At 35.0% G+C, this 15,471-nt stretch overlaps 1 long non-coding RNA gene across 1 annotated transcript; it reads left to right on the forward strand.

The window, feature by feature from the left end:
• Window positions 1-1,210: 1,210 nt before the first annotated feature.
• Window positions 1,211-10,951, forward strand: LOC147832146 (uncharacterized). Its single transcript, XR_015945600.1, has 3 exons — window positions 1,211-2,384; window positions 5,546-6,226; window positions 9,390-10,951. It is a non-coding gene; the product is annotated as an uncharacterized LOC147832146 (long non-coding RNA).
• Window positions 10,952-15,471: the final 4,520 nt, after the last annotated feature.

Here is a 15,471-nt window from a genome sequence, read left to right on the forward strand (position 1 = left end):
TGCATTTTATAGCTGGATCAGGTTTTATTACATTCTGAATTGGACGTTGAAAATGAGCTTATCTCAGCCAGCAGAGAGGTCAAATCACAGTAATGCAAACTCAGTCAGAGACATAGATTTTCACTTGCAACTTGCTTTAACATGTTTAACAGTGCATGAAATGTTGTCTAAAACAAAAAAGAATTATGCATTTTATGGCTGGATCTGGTTTTATTACATTCTGAATTGGACGTTGAAAATGAGCTTATCTCAGCCAGCAGAGAGGTCAAATCACAGTAATGCAAACTCAGTCAGAGACATAGATTTTCACTTGCAACTTGCTTTAACATGTTTAACAGTGCATGAAATGTTGTCTAAAACAAAAAAGAATGATGCATTTTATGGCTGGATCTTTTTTTTATCACTTTCTGAATTGGACGTTGAAAATGAGCTTATCTCAGCCAGCAGAGAGGTCAAATCACAGTAATGCTAACTTAGTCAGAGACATAGATTTTCACTTGCAACTTGCTTTAACATGTTTAACAGTGCATGAAATGTTGTCTAAAACAAAAAAGAATGATGCATTTTATGGCTGGATCAGGTTTTATTACTTTCTGAATTGGACGTTGAAAATGAGCTTATCTCAGCCAGCAGAGAGGTCAAATCACAGTAATGCAAACTCAGTCAGAGACATAGATTTTCACTTGCAACTTGCTTTAACATGTTTAACAGTGCATGAAATGTTGTCTAAAACAAAAAAGAATGATGCATTTTATAGCTGGATCAGGTTTTATTACATTCTGAATTGGACGTTGAAAATGAGCTTATCTCAGCCAGCAGAGAGGTCAAATCACAGTAATGCAAACTTAGTCAGAGACATAGATTTTCACTTGCAACTTGCTTTAACATGTTTAACAGTGCATGAAATGTTGTCTAAAACAAAAAAGAATGATGCATTTTATAGCTGGATCAGGTGTTATTACATTCTGAATTGGACGTTGAAAATGAGCTTATCTCAGCCAGCAGAGAGGTCAAATCACAGTAATGCAAACTCAGTCAGAGACATAGATTTTCACTTGCAACTTGCTTTAACATGTTTAACAGTGCATGAAATGTTGTCTAAAACAAAAAAGAATGATGCATTTTATGGCTGGATCTGGTTTAATTACATTCTGAATTGGATGTTGAAAATGAGCTTATCTCAGCCAGCAGAGAGGTCAAATCACAGTAATGCAAACTCAGTCAGAGACATAGATTTTCACTTGCAACTTGCTTTAAAATGTTTAACAGTGCATGAAATGTTGTCTAAAACAAAAAAAGAATGATGCATTTTATAGCTGGATCAGGTTTTATTACATTCTGAATTGGACGTTGAAAATGAGCTTATCTCAGCCAGCAGAGAGGTCAAATCACAGTAATGCAAACTCAGTCAGAGACATAGATTTTCACTTGCAACTTGCTTTAACATGTTTAACAGTGCATGAAATGTTGTCTAAAACAAAAAAGAATGATGCATTTTATAGCTGGATCAGGTTTTATTACATTCTGAATTAGACGTTGAAAATGAGCTTATCTCAGCCAGCAGAGAGGTCAAATCACAGTAATGCAAACTCAGTCAGAGACATAGATTTTCACTTGCAACTTGCTTTAACATGTTTAACAGTTCATGAAATGTTGTCTAAAACAAAAAAGAATGATGCATTTTATGGCTGGATCTGGTTTTATCACTTTCTGAATTGGACGTTGAAAATAAGCTTATCTCAGCCAGCAGAGAGGTCAAATCACAGTAATGCAAACTCAGTCAGAGACATAGATTTTCACTTGCAACTTGCTATAACATGTTTAACAATGCATGAAATGTTGTCTAAAACAAAAAAGAATGATGCATTTTATAGCTGGATCTGGTTTTATTACATTCTGAATTGGACGTTGAAAATTAGCTTATCTCAGCCAGCAGAGAGGTCAAATCACAGTAATGCAAACTCAGTCAGAGACATAGATTTTCACTTGCAACTTGCTTTAACATGTTTAACAGTGCATGAAATGTTGTCTAAAACAAAAAAGAATGATGCATTTTATAGCTGGATCAGGTTTTATTACATTCTGAATTGGACGTTGAAAATGAGCTTATCTCAGCCAGCAGAGAGGTCAAATCACAGTAATGCAAACTCAGTCAGAGACATAGATTTTCACTTACAACTTGCTTTAACATGTTTAACAGTGCATGAAATGTTGTCTAAAACAAAAAGAATGATGCATTTTATGGCTGGATCTGTTTTTATCACTTTCTGAATTGGACGTTGAAAATGAGCTTATCTCAGCCAGCAGAGAGGTCAAATCACAGTAATGCAAACTCAGTCAGAGACATAGATTTTCACTTGCAACTTGCTTTAACATGTTTAACAGTGCATGAAATGTTGTCTAAAACAAAAAAGAATGATGCATTTTATGGCTGGATCTGGTTTTATTACATTCTGAATTGGACGTTGAAAATGAGCTTATCTCAGCCAGCAGAGAGGTCAAATCACAGTAATGCAAACTTAGTGAGAGATATAGATTTTCACTTGCAACTTGCTTTAACATGTTTAACAGTGCATGAAATGTTGTCTAAAACAAAAAAGAATGATGCATTTTATGGCTGGATCTGTTTTTATCACTTTCTGAATTGGACGTTGAAAATGAGCTTATCTCAGCCAGCAGAGAGGTCAAATCACAGTAATGCAAACTCAGTCAGAGACATAGATTTTCACTTGCAACTTGCTTTAACATGTTTAACAGTGCATGAAATGTTGTCTAAAACAAAAAAGAATGATGCATTTTATGGCTGGATCTGGTTTTATTAAATTCTGAATTGGACGTTGAAAATGAGCTTATCTCAGCCAGCAGAGAGGTCAAATCACAGTAATGCAAACTCAGTCAGAGACATAGATTTTCACTTGCAACTTGCTTTAACATGTTTAACAGTGCATGAAATGTTGTCTAAAACAAAAAAGAATGATGCATTTTATGGCTGGATCTGGTTTTATTACATTCTGAATTGGACGTTGAAAATGAGCTTATCTCAGCCAGCAGAGAGGTCAAATCACAGTAATGCAAACTCAGTCAGAGACATAGATTTTCACTTGCTACTTGCTTTAACATGTTTAACAGTGCATGAAATGTTGTCTAAAACAAAAAAGAATGATGCATTTTATAGCTGGATCAGGTTTTATTACATTCTGAATTAGACGTTGAAAATGAGCTTATCTCAGCCAGCAGAGAGGTCAAATCACAGTAATGCAAACTCAGTCAGAGACATAGATTTTCACTTGCAACTTGCTTTAACATGTTTAACAGTTCATGAAATGTTGTCTAAAACAAAAAGAATGATGCATTTTATGGCTGGATCTGTTTTTATCACTTTCTGAATTGGACGTTGAAAATGAGCTTATCTCAGCCAGCAGAGAGGTCAAATCACATTAATGCAAACTCAGTCAGAGACATAGATTTTCACTTGCAACTTGCTTTAACATGTTTAACAGTGCATGAAATGTTGTCTAAAACAAAAAAGAATGATGCATTTTATGGCTGGATCTGGTTTTATTACATTCTGAATTGGACGTTGAAAATGAGCTTATCTCAGCCAGCAGAGAGGTCAAATCACAGTAATGCAAACTCAGTCAGAGATATAGATTTTCACTTGCAACTTGCTTTAACATGTTTAACAGTGCATGAAATGTTGTCTAAAACAAAAAAGAATGATGCATTTTATGGCTGGATCTGTTTTTATCACTTTCTGAATTGGACGTTGAAAATGAGCTTATCTCAGCCAGCAGAGAGGTCAAATCACAGTAATGCAAACTCAGTCAGAGACATAGATTTTCACTTGCAACTTGCTTTAACATGTTTAACAGTGCATGAAATGTTGTCTAAAACAAAAAAGAATGATGCATTTTATGGCTGGATCTGGTTTTATTACATTCTGAATTGGACGTTGAAAATGAGCTTATCTCAGCCAGCAGAGAGGTCAAATCACAGTAATGCAAACTCAGTCAGAGACATAGATTTTCACTTGCAACTTGCTTTAACATGTTTAACAGTGCATGAAATGTTGTCTAAAACAAAAAAGAATGATGCATTTTATGGCTGGATCTGTTTTTATCACTTTCTGAATTGGACGTTGAAAATGAGCTTATCTCAGCCAGCAGAGAGGTCAAATCACAGTAATGCAAACTCAGTCAGAGACATAGATTTTCACTTGCAACTTGCTTTAACATGTTTAACAGTGCATGAAATGTTGTCTAAAACAAAAAAGAATGATGCATTTTATGGCTGGATCTGGTTTTATTACATTCTGAATTGGACGTTGAAAATGAGCTTATCTCAGCCAGCAGAGAGGTCAAATCACAGTAATGCAAACTCAGTCAGAGACATAGATTTTCACTTGCTACTTGCTTTAACATGTTTAACAGTGCATGAAATGTTGTCTAAAACAAAAAAGAATGATGCATTTTATAGCTGGATCAGGTTTTATTACATTCTGAATTGGACGTTGAAAATGAGCTTATCTCAGCCAGCAGAGAGGTCAAATCACAGTAATGCAAACTTAGTCAGAGACATAGATTTTCACTTGCAACTTGCTTTAACATGTTTAACAGTGCATGAAATGTTGTCTAAAACAAAAAAGAATGATGCATTTTATAGCTGGATCAGGTGTTATTACATTCTGAATTGGACGTTGAAAATGAGCTTATCTCAGCCAGCAGAGAGGTCAAATCACAGTAATGCAAACTCAGTCAGAGACATAGATTTTCACTTGCAACTTGCTTTAACATGTTTAACAGTGCATGAAATGTTGTCTAAAACAAAAAAGAATGATGCATTTTATGGCTGGATCTGGTTTTATTACATTCTGAATTGGACGTTGAAAATGAGCTTATCTCAGCCAGCAGAGAGGTCAAATCACAGTAATGCAAACTCAGTCAGAGACATAGATTTTCACTTGCAACTTGCTTTAAAATGTTTAACAGTGCATGAAATGTTGTCTAAAACAAAAAAGAATGATGCATTTTATAGCTGGATCAGGTTTTATTACATTCTGAATTGGACGTTGAAAATGAGCTTATCTCAGCCAGCAGAGAGGTCAAATCACAGTAATGCAAACTCAGTCAGAGACATAGATTTTCACTTGCAACTTGCTTTAACATGTTTAACAGTGCATGAAATGTTGTCTAAAACAAAAAAGAATGATGCATTTTATAGCTGGATCAGGTTTTATTACATTCTGAATTAGACGTTGAAAATGAGCTTATCTCAGCCAGCAGAGAGGTCAAATCACAGTAATGCAAACTCAGTCAGAGACATAGATTTTCACTTGCAACTTGCTTTAACATGTTTAACAGTTCATGAAATGTTGTCTAAAACAAAAAGAATGATGCATTTTATGGCTGGATCTGTTTTTATCACTTTCTGAATTGGACGTTGAAAATGAGCTTATCTCAGCCAGCAGAGAGGTCAAATCACATTAATGCAAACTCAGTCAGAGACATAGATTTTCACTTGCAACTTGCTTTAACATGTTTAACAGTGCATGAAATGTTGTCTAAAACAAAAAAGAATGATGCATTTTATGGCTGGATCTGGTTTTATTACATTCTGAATTGGACGTTGAAAATGAGCTTATCTCAGCCAGCAGAGAGGTCAAATCACAGTAATGCAAACTCAGTCAGAGATATAGATTTTCACTTGCAACTTGCTTTAACATGTTTAACAGTGCATGAAATGTTGTCTAAAACAAAAAAGAATGATGCATTTTATGGCTGGATCTGTTTTTATCACTTTCTGAATTGGACGTTGAAAATGAGCTTATCTCAGCCAGCAGAGAGGTCAAATCACAGTAATGCAAACTCAGTCAGAGACATAGATTTTCACTTGCAACTTGCTTTAACATGTTTAACAGTGCATGAAATGTTGTCTAAAACAAAAAAGAATGATGCATTTTATGGCTGGATCTGGTTTTATTACATTCTGAATTGGACGTTGAAAATGAGCTTATCTCAGCCAGCAGAGAGGTCAAATCACAGTAATGCAAACTCAGTCAGAGACATAGATTTTCACTTGCAACTTGCTTTAACATGTTTAACAGTGCATGAAATGTTGTCTAAAACAAAAAAGAATGATGCATTTTATGGCTGGATCTGGTTTTATTACATTCTGAATTGGACGTTGAAAATGAGCTTATCTCAGCCAGCAGAGAGGTCAAATCACAGTAATGCAAACTCAGTCAGAGACATAGATTTTCACTTGCTACTTGCTTTAACATGTTTAACAGTGCATGAAATGTTGTCTAAAACAAAAAAGAATGATGCATTTTATAGCTGGATCAGGTTTTATTACATTCTGAATTGGACGTTGAAAATGAGCTTATCTCAGCCAGCAGAGAGGTCAAATCACAGTAATGCAAACTTAGTCAGAGACATAGATTTTCACTTGCAACTTGCTTTAACATGTTTAACAGTGCATGAAATGTTGTCTAAAACAAAAAAGAATGATGCATTTTATAGCTGGATCAGGTGTTATTACATTCTGAATTGGACGTTGAAAATGAGCTTATCTCAGCCAGCAGAGAGGTCAAATCACAGTAATGCAAACTCAGTCAGAGACATAGATTTTCACTTGCAACTTGCTTTAACATGTTTAACAGTGCATGAAATGTTGTCTAAAACAAAAAAGAATGATGCATTTTATGGCTGGATCTGGTTTTATTACATTCTGAATTGGACGTTGAAAATGAGCTTATCTCAGCCAGCAGAGAGGTCAAATCACAGTAATGCAAACTCAGTCAGAGACATAGATTTTCACTTGCAACTTGCTTTAACATGTTTAACAGTGCATGAAATGTTGTCTAAAACAAAAAAGAATGATGCATTTTATAGCTGGATCAGGTTTTATTACATTCTGAATTGGACGTTGAAAATGAGCTTATCTCAGCCAGCAGAGAGGTCAAATCACAGTAATGCAAACTCAGTCAGAGACATAGATTTTCACTTGCAACTTGCTTTAACATGTTTAACAGTGCATGAAATGTTGTCTAAAACAAAAAAGAATGATGCATTTTATAGCTGGATCAGGTTTTATTACATTCTGAATTAGACGTTGAAAATGAGCTTATCTCAGCCAGCAGAGAGGTCAAATCACAGTAATGCAAACTCAGTCAGAGACATAGATTTTCACTTGCAACTTGCTTTAACATGTTTAACAGTTCATGAAATGTTGTCTAAAACAAAAAAGAATGATGCATTTTATGGCTGGATCTGGTTTTATTAAATTCTGAATTGGACGTTGAAAATAAGCTTATCTCAGCCAGCAGAGAGGTCAAATCACAGTAATGCAAACTCAGTCAGAGACATAGATTTTCACTTGCAACTTGCTATAACATGTTTAACAATGCATGAAATGTTGTCTAAAACAAAAAAGAATGATGCATTTTATAGCTGGATCTGGTTTTATTACATTCTGAATTGGACGTTGAAAATTAGCTTATCTCAGCCAGCAGAGAGGTCAAATCACAGTAATGCAAACTCAGTCAGAGACATAGATTTTCACTTGCAACTTGCTTTAACATGTTTAACAGTGCATGAAATGTTGTCTAAAACAAAAAAGAATGATGCATTTTATAGCTGGATCAGGTTTTATTACATTCTGAATTGGACGTTGAAAATGAGCTTATCTCAGCCAGCAGAGAGGTCAAATCACAGTAATGCAAACTCAGTCAGAGACATAGATTTTCACTTGCAACTTGCTTTAACATGTTTAACAGTGCATGAAATGTTGTCTAAAACAAAAAAGAATGATGCATTTTATGGCTGGATCTGGTTTTATTACATTCTGAATTGGACGTTGAAAATGAGCTTATCTCAGCCAGCAGAGAGGTCAAATCACAGTAATGCAAACTCAGTTAGAGACATAGATTTTCACTTGCAACTTGCTTTAACATGTTTAACAGTGCATGAAATGTTGTCTAAAACAAAAAAGAATGATGCATTTTATGGCTGGATCTGGTTTTATTACATTCTGAATTGGACGTTGAAAATGAGCTTATCTCAGCCAGCAGAGAGGTCAAATCACAGTAATGCAAACTCAGTCAGAGACATAGATTTTCACTTGCAACTTGCTTTAACATGTTTAACAGTGCATGAAATGTTGTCTAAAACAAAAAAGAATGATGCATTTTATGGCTGGATCTGGGTTTATTACATTCTGAATTGGACGTTGAAAATGAGCTTATCTCAGCCAGCAGAGAGGTCAAATCACAGTAATGCAAACTCAGTCAGAGACATAGATTTTCACTTGCTACTTGCTTTAACATGTTTAACAGTGCATGAAATGTTGTCTAAAACAAAAAAGAATGATGCATTTTATAGCTGGATCAGGTTTTATTACATTCTGAATTGGACGTTGAAAATGAGCTTATCTCAGCCAGCAGAGAGGTCAAATCACAGTAATGCAAACTCAGTCAGAGACATAGATTTTCACTTGCAACTTGCTTTAACATGTTTAACAGTGCATGAAATGTTGTCTAAAACAAAAAAGAATGATGCATTTTATGGCTGGATCTGGTTTTATTACATTCTGAATTGGACGTTGAAAATGAGCTTATCTCAGCCAGCAGAGAGGTCAAATCACAGTAATGCAAACTCAGTCAGAGACATAGATTTTCACTTGCAACTTGCTTTAACATGTTTAACAGTACATGAAATGTTGTCTAAAACAAAAAAGAATGATGCATTTTATGGCTGGATCTGGTTTTATTACATTCTGAATTGGACGTTGAAAATGAGCTTATCTCAGCCAGCAGAGAGGTCAAATCACAGTAATGCAAACTCAGTCAGAGACATAGATTTTCACTTGCAACTTGCTTAAACATGTTTAACAGTGCATGAAATGTTGTCTAAAACAAAAAAGAATGATGCATTTTATGGCTGGATCTGGTTTTATTACATTCTGAATTGGACGTTGAAAATGAGCTTATCTCAGCCAGCAGAGAGGTCAAATCACAGTAATGCAAACTCAGTCAGAGACATAGATTTTCACTTACAACTTGCTTTAACATGTTTAACAGTGCATGAAATGTTGTCTAAAACAAAAAAGAATGATGCATTTTATGGCTGGATCTGGTTTTATTACATTCTGAATTGGACGTTGAAAATGAGCTTATCTCAGCCAGCAGAGAGGTCAAATCACAGTAATGCAAACTCAGTCAGAGATATAGATTTTCACTTGCAACTTGCTTTAACATGTTTAACAGTGCATGAATTGTTGTCTAAAACAAAAAAGAATGATGCATTTTATGGCTGGATCTGTTTTTATCACTTTCTGAATTGGACGTTGAAAATGAGCTTATCTCAGCCAGCAGAGAGGTCAAATCACAGTAATGCAAACTCAGTCAGAGACATAGATTTTCACTTGCAACTTGCTTTAACATGTTTAACAGTGCATGAAATGTTGTCTAAAACAAAAAAGAATGATGCATTTTATGGCTGGATCTGGTTTTATTACATTCTGAATTGGACGTTGAAAATGAGCTTATCTCAGCCAGCAGAGAGGTCAAATCACAGTAATGCAAACTCAGTCAGAGACATAGATTTTCACTTGCAACTTGCTTTAACATGTTTAACAGTACATGAAATGTTGTCTAAAACAAAAAAGAATGATGCATTTTATGGCTGGATCTGGTTTTATTACATTCTGAATTGGACGTTTAAAATGAGCTTATCTCAGCCAGCAGAGAGGTCAAATCACAGTAATGCAAACTCAGTCAGAGACATAGATTTTCACTTGCAACTTGCTTAAACATGTTTAACAGTGCATGAAATGTTGTCTAAAACAAAAAAGAATGATGCATTTTATGGCTGGATCTGGTTTTATTACATTCTGAATTGGACGTTGAAAATGAGCTTATCTCAGCCAGCAGAGAGGTCAAATCACAGTAATGCAAACTCAGTCAGAGACATAGATTTTCACTTACAACTTGCTTTAACATGTTTAACAGTGCATGAAATGTTGTCTAAAACAAAAAAGAATGATGCATTTTATAGCTGGATCAGGTTTTATTACATTCTGAATTGGACGTTGAAAATGAGCTTATCTCAGCCAGCAGAGAGGTCAAATCACAGTAATGCAAACTCAGTCAGAGACATAGATTTTCACTTGCAACTTGCTTTAACATGTTTAACAGTGCATGAAATGTTGTCTAAAACAAAAAAGAATGATGCATTTTATGGCTGGATCAGGTTTTATTACATTCTGAATTGGACGTTGAAAATGAGCTCATCTCAGCCAGCAGAGAGGTCAAATCACAGTAATGCAAACTCAGTCAGAGACATAGATTTTCACTTGCAACTTGCTTTAACATGTTTAACAGTGCATGAAATGTTGTCTAAAACAAAAAAGAATGATGCATTTTATGGCTGGATCTGGTTTTATTACATTCTGAATTGGACGTTGAAAATGAGCTTATCTCAGCCAGCAGAGAGGTCAAATAACAGTAATGCAAACTCAGTCAGAGACATAGATTTTCACTTGCAACTTGCTTTAACATGTTTAACAGTGCATAAAATGTTGTCTAAAACAAAAAAGAATGATGCATTTTATGGCTGGATCTGTTTTTATCACTTTCTGAATTGGACGTTGAAAATAAGCTTATCTCAGCCAGCAGAGAGGTCAAATCACAGTAATGCAAACTCAGTCAGAGACATAGATTTTCACTTGCAACTTGCTTTAACATGTTTAACAGTGCATGAAATGTTGTCTAAAACAAAAAAGAATGATGCATTTTATAGCTAGATCAGGTTTTATTACATTCTGAATTGGACGTTGAAAATGAGCTTATCTCAGCCAGCAGAGAGGTCAAATCACAGTAATGCAAACTCAGTCAGAGACATAGATTTTCACTTGCAACTTGCTTTAACATGTTTAACAGTGCATGAAATGTTGTCTAAAACAAAAATGAATGATGCATTTTATGGCTGGATCTGTTTTTATTACATTCTGAATTGGACGTTGAAAATGAGCTTATCTCAGCCAGCAGAGAGGTCAAATCACAGTAATGCAAACTCAGTCAGAGACATAGATTTTCACTTGCAACTTGCTTTAACATGTTTAACAGTGCATGAAATGTTGTCTAAAACAAAAAAGAATGATGCATTTTATAGCTGGATCTGTTTTTATCACTTTCTGAATTGGACGTTGAAAATGAGCTTATCTCAGCCAGCAGAGAGGTCAAATCACAGTAATGCAAACTCAGTCAGAGACATAGATTTTCACTTGCAACTTGCTTTAACATGTTTAACAGTGCATGAATTGTTGTCTAAAACAAAAAAGAATGATGCATTTTATGGCTGGATCTGTTTTTATCACTTTCTGAATTGGACGTTGAAAATGAGCTTATCTCAGCCAGCAGAGAGGTCAAATCACAGTAATGCAAACTCAGTCAGAGACATAGATTTTCACTTGCAACTTGCTTTAACATGTTTAACAGTGCATGAATTGTTGTCTAAAACAAAAAAGAATGATGCATTTTATGGCTGGATCTGTTTTTATCACTTTCTGAATTGGACGTTGAAAATGAGCTTATCTCAGCCAGCAGAGAGGTCAAATCACAGTAATGCAAACTCAGTCAGAGACATAGATTTTCACTTGCAACTTGCTTTAACATGTTTAACAGTGCATGAAATGTTGTCTAAAACAAAAAAGAATGATGCATTTTATGGCTGGATCTGGTTTTATTACATTCTGAATTGGACGTTGAAAATGAGCTTATCTCAGCCAGCAGAGAGGTCAAATCACAGTAATGCAAACTCAGTCAGAGACATAGATTTTCACTTGCAACTTGCTTTAACATGTTTAACAGTACATGAAATGTTGTCTAAAACAAAAAAGAATGATGCATTTTATGGCTGGATCTGGTTTTATTACATTCTGAATTGGACGTTGAAAATGAGCTTATCTCAGCCAGCAGAGAGGTCAAATCACAGTAATGCAAACTCAGTCAGAGACATAGATTTTCACTTGCAACTTGCTTTAACATGTTTAACAGTGCATGAAATGTTGTCTAAAACAAAAAAGAATGATGCATTTTATGGCTGGATCTGGTTTTATTACATTCTGAATTGGACGTTGAAAATGAGCTTATCTCAGCCAGCAGAGAGGTCAAATCACAGTAATGCAAACTCAGTCAGAGACATAGATTTTCACTTGCAACTTGCTTTAACATGTTTAACAGTACATGAAATGTTGTCTAAAACAAAAAAGAATGATGCATTTTATGGCTGGATCTGGTTTTATTACATTCTGAATTGGACGTTTAAAATGAGCTTATCTCAGCCAGCAGAGAGGTCAAATCACAGTAATGCAAACTCAGTCAGAGACATAGATTTTCACTTGCAACTTGCTTAAACATGTTTAACAGTGCATGAAATGTTGTCTAAAACAAAAAAGAATGATGCATTTTATGGCTGGATCTGGTTTTATTACATTCTGAATTGGACGTTGAAAATGAGCTTATCTCAGCCAGCAGAGAGGTCAAATCACAGTAATGCAAACTCAGTCAGAGACATAGATTTTCACTTACAACTTGCTTTAACATGTTTAACAGTGCATGAAATGTTGTCTAAAACAAAAAAGAATGATGCATTTTATAGCTGGATCAGGTTTTATTACATTCTGAATTGGACGTTGAAAATGAGCTTATCTCAGCCAGCAGAGAGGTCAAATCACAGTAATGCAAACTCAGTCAGAGACATAGATTTTCACTTGCAACTTGCTTTAACATGTTTAACAGTGCATGAAATGTTGTCTAAAACAAAAAAGAATGATGCATTTTATGGCTGGATCAGGTTTTATTACATTCTGAATTGGACGTTGAAAATGAGCTCATCTCAGCCAGCAGAGAGGTCAAATCACAGTAATGCAAACTCAGTCAGAGACATAGATTTTCACTTGCAACTTGCTTTAACATGTTTAACAGTGCATGAAATGTTGTCTAAAACAAAAAAGAATGATGCATTTTATGGCTGGATCTGGTTTTATTACATTCTGAATTGGACGTTGAAAATGAGCTTATCTCAGCCAGCAGAGAGGTCAAATAACAGTAATGCAAACTCAGTCAGAGACATAGATTTTCACTTGCAACTTGCTTTAACATGTTTAACAGTGCATAAAATGTTGTCTAAAACAAAAAAGAATGATGCATTTTATGGCTGGATCTGTTTTTATCACTTTCTGAATTGGACGTTGAAAATAAGCTTATCTCAGCCAGCAGAGAGGTCAAATCACAGTAATGCAAACTCAGTCAGAGACATAGATTTTCACTTGCAACTTGCTTTAACATGTTTAACAGTGCATGAAATGTTGTCTAAAACAAAAAAGAATGATGCATTTTATAGCTAGATCAGGTTTTATTACATTCTGAATTGGACGTTGAAAATGAGCTTATCTCAGCCAGCAGAGAGGTCAAATCACAGTAATGCAAACTCAGTCAGAGACATAGATTTTCACTTGCAACTTGCTTTAACATGTTTAACAGTGCATGAAATGTTGTCTAAAACAAAAATGAATGATGCATTTTATGGCTGGATCTGTTTTTATTACATTCTGAATTGGACGTTGAAAATGAGCTTATCTCAGCCAGCAGAGAGGTCAAATCACAGTAATGCAAACTCAGTCAGAGACATAGATTTTCACTTGCAACTTGCTTTAACATGTTTAACAGTGCATGAAATGTTGTCTAAAACAAAAAAGAATGATGCATTTTATAGCTGGATCTGTTTTTATCACTTTCTGAATTGGACGTTGAAAATGAGCTTATCTCAGCCAGCAGAGAGGTCAAATCACAGTAATGCAAACTCAGTCAGAGACATAGATTTTCACTTGCAACTTGCTTTAACATGTTTAACAGTGCATGAATTGTTGTCTAAAACAAAAAAGAATGATGCATTTTATGGCTGGATCTGTTTTTATCACTTTCTGAATTGGACGTTGAAAATGAGCTTATCTCAGCCAGCAGAGAGGTCAAATCACAGTAATGCAAACTCAGTCAGAGACATAGATTTTCACTTGCAACTTGCTTTAACATGTTTAACAGTGCATGAATTGTTGTCTAAAACAAAAAAGAATGATGCATTTTATGGCTGGATCTGTTTTTATCACTTTCTGAATTGGACGTTGAAAATGAGCTTATCTCAGCCAGCAGAGAGGTCAAATCACAGTAATGCAAACTCAGTCAGAGACATAGATTTTCACTTGCAACTTGCTTTAACATGTTTAACAGTGCATGAAATGTTGTCTAAAACAAAAAAGAATGATGCATTTTATGGCTGGATCTGGTTTTATTACATTCTGAATTGGACGTTGAAAATGAGCTTATCTCAGCCAGCAGAGAGGTCAAATCACAGTAATGCAAACTCAGTCAGAGACATAGATTTTCACTTGCAACTTGCTTTAACATGTTTAACAGTACATGAAATGTTGTCTAAAACAAAAAAGAATGATGCATTTTATGGCTGGATCTGGTTTTATTACATTCTGAATTGGACGTTGAAAATGAGCTTATCTCAGCCAGCAGAGAGGTCAAATCACAGTAATGCAAACTCAGTCAGAGACATAGATTTTCACTTGCAACTTGCTTAAACATGTTTAACAGTGCATGAAATGTTGTCTAAAACAAAAAAGAATGATGCATTTTATGGCTGGATCTGGTTTTATTACATTCTGAATTGGACGTTGAAAATGAGCTTATCTCAGCCAGCAGAGAGGTCAAATCACAGTAATGCAAACTCAGTCAGAGACATAGATTTTCACTTACAACTTGCTTTAACATGTTTAACAGTGCATGAAATGTTGTCTAAAACAAAAAAGAATGATGCATTTTATAGCTGGATCAGGTTTTATTACATTCTGAATTGGACGTTGAAAATGAGCTTATCTCAGCCAGCAGAGAGGTCAAATCACAGTAATGCAAACTCAGTCAGAGACATAGATTTTCACTTGCAACTTGCTTTAACATGTTTAACAGTGCATGAAATGTTGTCTAAAACAAAAAAGAATGATGCATTTTATGGCTGGATCAGGTTTTATTACATTCTGAATTGGACGTTGAAAATGAGCTCATCTCAGCCAGCAGAGAGGTCAAATCACAGTAATGCAAACTCAGTCAGAGACATAGATTTTCACTTGCAACTTGCTTTAACATGTTTAACAGTGCATGAAATGTTGTCTAAAACAAAAAAGAATGATGCATTTTATGGCTGGATCTGGTTTTATTACATTCTGAATTGGACGTTGAAAATGAGCTTATCTCAGCCAGCAGAGAGGTCAAATAACAGTAATGCAAACTCAGTCAGAGACATAGATTTTCACTTGCAACTTGCTTTAACATGTTTAACAGTGCATAAAATGTTGTCTAAAACAAAAAAGAATGATGCATTTTATGGCTGGATCTGTTTTTATCACTTT

This window comes from Danio rerio, chromosome 20, assembly GCF_052040795.2.
Source record: "Danio rerio strain M-AB ecotype USA chromosome 20, GRCz13ab, whole genome shotgun sequence".
Lineage (NCBI taxonomy): Eukaryota > Metazoa > Chordata > Actinopteri > Cypriniformes > Danionidae > Danio > Danio rerio.